Here is an 11,265-nt window from a genome sequence, read left to right on the forward strand (position 1 = left end):
AATCCCCCAACTGCATGAAAAGGTGATAGATAGCCAAATAATGCTAAAAGAAGCCAGAAAATCTGACACATAGCCTGGGCTGAGATGATAAATATTTAAAGCAAACACTGAGTTGTAAACACTGCCTTTTGTCCACTTTGATATTGAAATCTTTGGCAACAATAATCAACTGCTAAGACATTTCCTTCCCTGTTAATTTGTCCCCCGAGAGCACCTGATTCTTTTTTTTAAAAGTTTAATAAACTCCTTCTTTACACAAGTAATAAATAAATGTTAGTTGGCCAAACACAAGGCAATAAAGTGCCAAATCAAACACTTGGACAATATTCCATAGGGTTCCTTACTAGGTATTTTCATCGTGTTTTAAACAGTTTATGCAAAGAATTACGAATTTATACCAATATTATTATATGTGTTACGATATTTCAATAATGGTTAACTTTAAAGGTACAGAAAAAGGACTTGAGAATTTAAAGATTGATATCTTAAGACATCAATATAAATCATAAATTACATTTTCCCTTTTATATAATAAAAAAATATAGATACTGGATGCTGAGGATATTATAAGTGGAAAAATATATATTTGCTCGCAATAAATGAATTCCAAAAAAAAAAGAAAATATCATATATTAAAACATCATATTTACATGCTGAAGACATGTTAGGTTAACATGTACAAATTCAACTTTCCAAAACTGAAGGGAAAAAAGCAAAATCATATACCAACAAATACATGTACATGTCGTAATTATTTTGTTTGATGTTGAATGCAAGAAGACAACAAGGCAGCTACAATTTAGCAGGGTCATGCAACTCTGAAGTATTTAATACATGTACAATTGAATACAGAATTACATGCAAACAAAAATTATTTAATTCCTTTCTTTTTTTAATTTTCAAATTATTTTTATCACAAACCTGAATCAATTAAACTCCCTTTAATGCACATATCACAAACATCTGAGTCTACACCATCTTGAGAGCGATAATCGTAACATTAGTACCATTATACCAAATTTGTAAAAGTGCAAATAAAATATTATCATATGCCTTCAATCTGAGACTTCACTCTATGTGATCTCTCTATCATCTTTAAAAGGCATAAAATATTGTGTAATCAAAGTCCTTTTTTGCTTGGTAGAGAACGGGGCCTAAGTCTTGATCCTATAAGGCAGGATCAAAGAGTTGTATAAGAATGAATGGTAAAAGTGCTTCCTTAATCAGCCCATTCAACAACTGTGTACACAAGCAATACAGAGCTGTTTATTCTGCAGATTTAATAGCCAGACTTTTATAAATACCCAAAAAATCAGGCGACATTTTAATCAGTAATTAAAATCTAAAATACGCAAATCCAGTGCAAGTCATCTCACAGTACCGAAATCAGACCAAACTGTTCTGAATCAACAGAACATGAACCGCTGACAAAGACAGTGTCAATTCAGGCTAAAGGTTTAATTAAAGTCTGTTGACTTTCATTCTCAGCTTATATAAAGCCTTGAGAAGTTTTTATTTTTGATTAACATATTATGTTTTGCAAGGCTTTAATACATGTGCTTCTGTAAAATTAATTGGAGATATATTAGCAAATTGAGCCAAACAGTTCCTGCAACCAAATATCCCCTTAGCAATCACTGACGTTATTCATCAACAAAACTGCATCCCACTTTCTTTCATCAGAAAATGTAGTATTTATTTTCATAATACTGGTTCTGTAATGCTTCATTTTTCCTTGCTCTGCCAAATAATTGCAACATATAAAAAATTAATTTAAAGGTTTTATGAGTCAAACTTAAGCCACAAAAATCTTTCATATCTTTAATAGATATTCAGCTTTTACTTTTTTATGTACCCTTTACATATAAATATATATTTATAGAGAGAGAGAGAGCTTATATATAGCTACCCAGTAAGTAAGATCTATTTCTTACGTCGCCCTCATGGCGCATTGTTAAAGTGTCTGCTCTAGAGTCACGAAGTAAGGAGTTGATCCTTAGTCGCAGGTTCAACGTGGAGACCCGTCCTTTTCGGATAAGACCGTATAAACTGAGGTCCCATGTGGCAGTTGGTGCTGCCATGAAAAAGATCCCTCACTGCTCAATGACCCTGAGTGCAGACAAAATGTGTAGCTCTCCACAGGCAAGTGGTGGCATCTCCATATGAGAGTAATTTTCTTGAGAGGGACATTAAATAACATACATACAATCAATCAATCCTATTTCCTACCATAAATACAATTCCTTTATTCATAAATTAAAGGAATGTCTGCATGCTAGGAAAAATTACACTGTTATGAGTAATTATAAGTTATTATGATGTTTACATTAACATAATTTTTATTTCCATCTTATTAATCTTGCATGTATTTTGCATAAATTTTAGCACAAGATATCTCCTTGAATTTTTTTCTCTCATTTGAATACTGTATACCTTGTGTCATTTTTTCCCACATTCAACAACCCTATAATTTTTTTTGTTCACTAAAGGGGCATAACTTTGATGAGGACAAAGAAAAAGAGACCACCAGTGAACTATTACCTGGAAAATTGAAGAACCCTAGACCCCAGTAATCTCTTTCTGAATCCATTAAATCTTACAAATGCCTTATTCTAAAGTTAATCGGTGGTTGACTCCTCATCTACTGGGTTAGTGAGTCTGTGAAATGTCTGTAATGCAACACTGTGTCTAGGTACCACCAATGGACTTTTTTTGTGAAGGATTCCTATTATTTAATCAATGTCTGGTCATTCCCCCTCTATTTTTACAGTTTGTCAAGTTACTGGTTATTAATGTAAAGGCCCTTTTTTCATTTATTTTCTCCATAAGTGGCTAGATCAAATTCTTGTCGTTTTCTACATATATTTACATTTTTCAGACATTATGTGGTTTTGGTCATTACCCCTGGCTATAACAAGCCGTTGATAAAAAGGAATTTATTGCTGAAATTATTTTCTGCCAAGTATTTTATCTTTTATCACAAATTGCTTTATTTCCAGAGAAAAAAAGATAAGGTATATTACATGGAAAAATCACTTTCTCCCCCCAAAGCCAAGAATATGCCACTTGCAATAATCCCAAACATCTATAAAATACAGAACGTTGATTGCATTTTCTGGTAAAAATAAACCTTTCGATAAAAAAAAGAAAATTACAGCTCACCTTCGAAAGCGAAAAAGTTTTAGCACTTTGCATCCTTCCAAAAAACAACCTCATCTCAGCAATCTTCGAAAGTTATTACTGAATTTTTACCCAGCCTGCATTTGTAATTATAGCGGTAATTTGTTTCCATGACAAAACTGCAGCCAGTGCAGTGAAGGGAAAGCCTCAGAGATTATGATGTGAATCACAGATCTGTATCATAAAACAGATGGTAGATTGGTAGTGGTAGGTCTACTTGTACAAACAAACAAACAGGCCAACCCTGACCTGCAGAGCTAACCTTGTCATCACTCAGCAAGCTTAACCAACCAGCTGTTTAGTTAATGAACACAAGGGAGGCAGTTGACAATATGATATATAAACTGTATATAAATCAACTGTAACAAGGCTAAATCTCACTCTATGATTAACTTTACAACAAGGAATGTAGTTCTCATGATGTCAGACAAATATTAAAAAGGTTAGTGTTTCATGCTCAGTCTCTTGTTTAAAGGAAATGCATTCCATTTCTGAAACAGTCCAACATTAGACTTTACTACATTTGCAGTGGGATCAGGTGGGAGAAATTTGAAGTTGAATTTAGAAAAGATTTAAAATTGAAGTTGTCAACCCTTGTTAATCTAGACCCCTGTATTCATGAGCAAATTGTCTGGATTAATGAAGCACCCAAATTACTGAAACATACTTTTTATAATTTGTATATATGAATAAATTAGACTCCCCACAAAATTTATTGGAAGATGAATCATCTGGATTACTGGTTTCATGTTAACATTGCTTCACTGTATTTTACTAAGAATTTTTTCTTTTCTTTGTATGAGTACATGTAGTGTTAGAAGTAACTTTAAGTACTGTAGGAACACAAATTTTCATGGGCATTATATTTAGTTGATTTGTCATCTAAAAACATTTCGTCAATATAAAATTTCATTGTTTCGAAATTTAACCAATGAAAATATAGCCATAGAAAAATTTCCTGTGGGATTTATTTTCATTGATAATTGTTAAGAACGAAATGAACAAAATTTAATACCCCACGAATATTTCTGCTTCTACAGTATATTTGGTTGGGATGCCCCCAGTCTGACTAAAGCCAGCCCCTACTATTTCACTTAGTCAGACTAACGAAGTGAAATAGTAGGGTCTGGCTTTAGTCAGACCGGGATGCCCCTCACCATTTTAGCATATACAAAGAATTACTCCATAAAAGGTCCCTGTACATTTGCAACCCACCGTACCAATTCTTAAATTCAAAAGTAAACCGTTCCAGTTTCTCATCAACAAAGTTAATATTCAGTAAAAAAAAAATAGAGAGAGACCTACCTTGGAGTGAGAATTTCAACTTGTCACAAGAAGTCTAGTCTTTCATGTCAAACTCAGACCTGCCAACTCCCAAGTTAAACTCCTAAACAGAAAGAGCAGACATGAGAACGACCAAGAAAAGAGAAACATAATATCGCTTATGATAGAATCTTTTGAAAAACTCTAATCTGACACCCACATAATAAATGAAGGCAATATATTTAGGTATTGAAATATACATTTAGGCTGTGAAATGTATATGTAAATATCCAGTGACTGCTAAGTTGCCAAGAATGCATCCATTTATATAAAGGTCTATAGATCCATGATAAACTTTATATTGTATACAAAAACCTGCCGATGGTTTTTGAGAAAATAGGGCCTCCGAACCAGTGTACAGAAGTTTTAAGTTGAGAAGACATGTCACATTGTGATTTTGAAGTGATCACACATCTTTATCATTAGCGAATATCAACACCAAAATTAATACTTACCTGTGATTTTAAATTACAGGTGTCTGATGCCCAAATCCTGTCGCATTCTCATATAAGACATGTATCATAAATCTTACAACTAATTGGCCTATTAGAAAATTTACTATCAAGAGAAATATAATTAGGGCCTTTTAAATTCAAAATTTTTCAAATTAGGGGTTCCATCTTTGATAATAAGCATATACTTACAGCTCTATTTTTACAAAATAATACTTTTCTCTGTTCACTTCTTTGTTAAATCCAGTCAAGTGACAGTTATTTTCAAGCAGTCCACCCTCAAAAACTTGCACGTAAAGTGTCCATCTTTTAACAGATTTAGGTCCTAAGGGCCCGTGGCATGGTTGACCGAACTTGTACCTGGTCACGTCGTAGGACCTTTATCGTTGTTGGGTATACAGTGGCCTTCTGGCTGATTCTGTCACCTATCAATACACACAATGATCGGTCAAATTAGAAATCATTAATATATCCTTAAAACCTGTCAACAAAACAAGTGTCCTGGCCCACACCTAGGGATACTAGGAATGAGATTTAATCTTACCCCTGCCATATGTACAAGATTCAGAGACCAAAGTGAGCATAAAATTACGAAAAAATTGTCTTGCGATAGCTCAGATCAACCAAGGGTTGGCGTTCACGCTTGAGCAACGAGGATAAAGCAGATATCAAAGGCAGAAAACTGCATTTTAAACTCAAAAGTACACACCATCCATCTTCTGAAGAGCTATTTAATATTCAAATGAGGAAGTCCCAGACATTCAAATTAAGATTTCTCATTCACCCTTCTCTTTCCTCTGTAACCATTATGGCTCCCTTTAACAATGGCCTGTCTTGTCGTAAATACTACACTTTTTTTTTTACCCTTTTAGAAAAAGATAAATGCTTATAAAGATTTTTTTCTCTCTAAATTTTCTTCAAGTAAAAAAAGCAATATGATTTTCTATAAAAGTTATTTCTGAAGCCCATAAAACAAGGCTATCGATCAATCTTCCTCTATAGTAATATATGTGTCTTCTAGATTAGCATTTACTAGTAACACTTTCGTAATGGATGTCGGATGAAACTAAGTTATACTTTTTTTAATTAATGTTCATTATTTCAGCTTTCATTTTTTTCTACCTATCCATTATCTTTGATAATAAGAAATATAGCTACTCTGATGCTTGTAAATTAATTAACTAAAACCTAAGTTAATTTAGCTGTAAATTCAGAAATCCATTAGTGCCATTCATAATTTTTTTCAATTACAAATCCAAGAATCTCTAAATTTATTTGTTTTCAAGAGTCACTTACCAATTATAGAGTTTTTTTAAAGTTGTTGTCCCTTGATCAGTAGCAAGCTCGATCCTTCTAATAAACAGTTCATAAATCCTTTGTCATAAACTTTTTAATGAAATTTTTTCCCAAATCCTTGATCAAAGACACAGAAGTTTGCATGCTTACAAGGATAGATCAGTTATTTTGACACACCAGTCATCAGTTTGAGGTTTGCACACTCGGTGATGGCGCAATAAAAGACGGACAGATTGAGGTTCAAACTAATAAGTTTACCAGGCAAAAAATAAGGTTTACGAGTACGCAATAAATTTCAAAGACAAAGCATATATTTTACATGTATATTATTCATGTAAGCATATAAATATTATAATAATGACATTAAATAAAAGTTAAGAGGGGAAATTGGTACATACAATTTGTGTGAACATTAAAATTTATGGACTAAAACTGATTTGTGTGAAATCACAAAAATGTAAATCAAAATATACAAATGAAAATTTGCTGCAAAAGTGCATGGTTGGAGGTTTATGTCAAAGTAGTTTTTTTTTTCTTTATAAATTTCAAGTGCAAAGTTATTACTGTTACATTTTGAAATTTATACTATGTAATTTTATTTGATTATTATGTGTCGCATATGTAATGATCAAAGTAGCAAAACTTGATCAATTATGTAAGCATAAGAAAATGAATTACAGAGACTTAACATGCATTGTAAAGCAATTAAAAAAAATATTAACATACAAGAAATAAACATGATTGATCAAATTAGTCACTAAAATGACACTTACCAAATGGCGTAATCAAATAACTGCTTTTTCCAGATGACTTCATTTTGGCAAATTCAGTCAATTAAAACCTCCTAGTGCCATCTGTCAATATAACAGATAGCATGCAACACTTCTGTGAAATAAAATAACTTTTAAAAACTACACAACTGCCTAAACATTTGTGTGCAGTTTATTTATCAATTAACTGAAAAGAAGCATTATTTCTATACAGGCCACATGCACTTTGCTTGAATAGCCTATTTACTCTTTTTTTTCCTCTCTACAAAAACATCTCCCTTTTCTTAAAAAAAAATTCAAACAAAAGAGAATGTGCACAAAGGCTGACATTGTGTAATTAGTTTTCCTTCGTTTGATCTCATTTTGAACACACTGTGATTGACAAGATGATCTAGCTGATTTTCAAGCCGCACAGCTCCCTAGGACTGATTTCATGTCATGAAGTACAGACCGTAATTGTCACTATAATGGAAAACCAAAGTAATCTGGGGAAATCTTCGTAAATGATGTCAATGAGAGATTTTAATATGATGCCATTTTGATCTCTGACCTTAAAGTCCTTTTAACAATTTGTCAACCTACTGAGGTTTTTATGATTAAAAACATGACAAGAGAATATCTTTGTGAAGAATGGTAACTAGAGAGATGATTATAATGAAAAAGGCTAAATATACCATTTGTGTCATTAACCATGAACTTTTTCACTATGCTATCTCAACCCAGTTTTATCTGATAGAACTTAAGCTACATATTGTATCTGAATTTCATTCTCAGCTTTTCACTATTTTGTGTTAAAACATTAACTTAATTTATACAAAACTGTAGAAATGTGAAAGAAAGATCAAATCTCATCTGTAAGAAAAATAGTAAAATTAAAATAAGGAAAAGGGTATTTTAAAAACAAGAGGCCCAGGGGCCACAGCGCTCACCTGAGCACATCAGCTAGGAAAAAGCACATATCATGATTTGGACAAACTTGAATCTACAGTACTGTTACACTACCTGAGGATAATTCTACATAAATATTACTAATCATGGCTTTGAAGTACTTGAAAAGAAGATTTTAAAAGGTTTCCCTGTATATTCCTATGAGAATTAATTTTTGGTCGGCCATTTTGGCCCCACCCTACCCGGGGGTCATGATTTGAACAAACTTGAATCTACACTACCTGAGGATAATTTCACATGAGTTTCATTTTTCTTGTCTAAATGGTTCTTGAGAAGAAGATTTTTAAAGATTTTTCCTATATACTCCTAGGTAAAGCTTTGATCAGCCATTTTGGCCCCACGCTACCCCCGGGGGTCATGATTTGAACAAACTTGAATCTACACTATCTGAGGATGAATCCATATGAGTTTCATCTTTCCTGGCCCAGTGGTTCTTGAGAAGAAGATTCTTAAAGATTTTTCCTATATTTCCTATGTAAAACTTTGATCGGCCATTTTGGCCCCACCCTACCCCCGGGGGTCATGATTTGAACAAACTTGAATCTACACTACATGAGGATGATTCCACTTGAGTTTCATCTTTCCTGGCTCAGTGGTTCTTGAGAAGAAGATTTTTAAAGATTTTTCCTATATACTCCTAGGTAAAGCTTTGATCAGCCCATTTGGCCCCACCCTACCCCCGGGGGTCATGATTTGAACAAACTTGAATCTACACTATCTGAGGATGATTCCACATGAGTTTCATCTTTCCTGGCCCTGTGATTCTTGATAAGAAGATTTTTAAAGATTTTTCCTATATACTCCTATGTAAATCTTTGATCGGCCATTTTGGCCCCACCCTACCCCCGGGGGTCATGATTTGAACAAACTTGAATCTACACTATCTGAGGATGATTCCACATGAGTTTCATCTTTCCTGGCCCAGTGGTTCTTGAGAAGAAGATTTTAAAAGATTTTTCCTATATATTCCTATGTAAATCTTTGATCGGCCATTTTGGCCCCACCCTACCCCTGGGGGTCATGATTTGAACAAATTTGAATCTACACTATCTGAGGATGATTCCACATGAGTTTCATCTTTCCTGGCCCATTGGTTTTTGAGAAGAAGATTTCCAAAGATTTTTCCAATTTATATTTCCTATGTAAATCTTTGATCGGCCATTTTGGCCCCACCCTACCCCCGGGGGTCATGATATGAACAAATTTGAATCTACACTACCTGAGGATGATTCCACATGAGTTTCATCTTTCCTGGCCCAGTGGTTCTTGAGAAGAAGATCTTTTAAAAATGGCAATAATTTTTCTCAAATTCATAATTATCTCCCCTTGGAAAAGGGCGTGACCCTTCATTTGGACAAACTTGAATCCCCTTTACCCAAGGATACTTTGTAGCAAGTTTGGTTGAAATTGGCCCAGTGGTTCTTGAGAAGAAGATGAAAATGTGAAAAGTTTACCAAGACAACGACAACGACGACAGACAACAGACAAATTTTGATCAGAAAAGCTTACTTGAGCCTTCGGCTCAGGTCAGCTAAAAAAGCATTAAGTTGAGCTTATGCCTAGATTGATATCTACAATTTAAAAACCTTGGATAATATATGTATGTTAAATTTTAAGTTTGAAGTCACCTTATAATTTAACTTTAAAAAATTAAAACAAAGTTATTTCTGGTCCCCATTGCATTCAAGATAATAATCAAGATTTATTTTATTTTTGAAGAAGAGGATTATATTTTTTTAAATAAAAAAATCCTCCTTTATAACAATCTGAGAGAATAAGACATCCAGCCTTAGGCTGTTTCCTGCTTGTGTCATTGCCTGCAAACTCAGTCAACAAATTTATATTGTAAAAAAAAAATCCAACTAGAACTGTCCAAAAGGGACAAAATAACCCCCCCCCCCCTGCTGAGTTTTTCAGAGGTGCCAAATCATGAATATTTTATGGATCTAAGAGAAGAGAGAAATGCTAAAACATTTTTAGTGCAAATGTAATTGCTCATTATATTTTTATGAATAAAACGTAGGTGCAGCCTAATAATAAAATGAAAACTAAAGATACAGACCAGACAGAAATTGTTATGAACTTTTTCTGTCAGTGACCTTGAACTTGCATAAATGACTTTGGTTCAAAGTCATGACACAACCTCAGGTCATAAGCAATCTTTGTGTAAAATGGGAACTCACCACATTTATCCATAAGACAGATATGGGCCAGACAAAATTATGATTTTTTATGTCTGTGTCCTTGAACCTGCACAAATGACTTTGGGTCAAAGTCATGACACACCCTCAGGTCATAAGCAATCTTTGTGTAAATAAGGAATCCTCCAAGTTTATCCATAAGAAAGATATGGACCAGGCACAATTTATGAAAAAATTCCTTTCAGTGACCTTAAACTTGCACAAATGACCTTGGGTCAAGGTCATGAAACACCCTCAAGACATAAGCAATCTTTGTGTGTAAAACAGAAACTTACCGAAGTTTTTTCCATAAGAGAGTTAAGTACCAAACATGAATTATGAATTTTTTCTTTCAATGACCTTGAACTTGCACAGATGACCTTGGGTCAAGGTCATGACACACCCTTAGGTCATTGGGAATCTTTGTGTGAAATAGGAACTTACCAAGTTTATCCGTAAGCAAGATATGGACCATACATGAATTATGAAATTTTTCTTTTCAGTGACCTTGAACTTAAATGACCTTGGCTCAAGATCATAACACACATTCAGATCATAAGCCATCTTTGTGTGAAGTAGTAGATTCAAGTTTTTCCATAATAAAGATATGTACCAAACATGAATTATATAATATGTTTCTTTCAGTGACCTTGAACTTGCACAGATAACCTTGGGTCAAGGTCATGACACACCCTTAGGTCCTGAGCAATCTTTTGTGAAATAGGAACTTACCAAGTTTATCCATAAGAAAGATATGGACCAAACACAAATTATGAAATTTTTCTTCCAGTGACCTTGAACTTCCTCAAATGACCTTGGGTCAAGGTTTTGACACACCCTTAGGTCATGAGCAATCTTTGTTTGAAGTACGTTGTACATGTAATAGATTCTAATATTCCTCTGTAAGAAAGATATGGACCGGACACGTTTGCACAGCTAGACAGACGGACAAGTTGATTCCTATATACCCCCTAAACTTCGTTTACGGGGGTATAAAAAAGGATTTATATTTTATTAATCTTAATCTCGATTTTAGACTTACCTTCTATAGCAGAGGTCAATTCTCCTTAAATTCTAATATTGACTATACCGTTATCCTTGTCTTGGGGAAAAATA

The 11,265-nt window shown here is 33.7% G+C and overlaps 1 protein-coding gene across 2 annotated transcripts in view; it reads right to left on the minus strand.

Moving 5' to 3' along the window:
- LOC134266682 (leucine zipper putative tumor suppressor 2 homolog) overlaps nucleotides 1-7,098 on the minus strand; it is a 28,143-nt gene extending 21,045 nt beyond the window's left edge. Inside the window, exons 1-3 of one of the 2 annotated variants that reach the window (XM_062748900.1) lie at nucleotides 7,025-7,098; nucleotides 5,148-5,380; nucleotides 4,486-4,567 (exon numbers count right to left, since the gene is read on the minus strand). The gene's annotated coding sequence lies outside the window, so the exon portion shown is untranslated. Of the gene's footprint in view, nucleotides 1-3,162; nucleotides 3,334-4,485; nucleotides 4,568-5,147; nucleotides 5,381-7,024 lie in introns of those variants that run through there. The other variant, XM_062748899.1, reaches the window with a different exon arrangement.
- Nucleotides 7,099-11,265: the final 4,167 nt, after the last annotated feature.

Source organism: Saccostrea cucullata, unplaced genomic scaffold (assembly GCF_032062105.1).
Source record: "Saccostrea cucullata isolate Sc308-1 unplaced genomic scaffold, CSIRO_AGI_Scuc_v1 ctg433, whole genome shotgun sequence".
Classification (NCBI taxonomy): domain Eukaryota; kingdom Metazoa; phylum Mollusca; class Bivalvia; order Ostreida; family Ostreidae; genus Saccostrea; species Saccostrea cuccullata.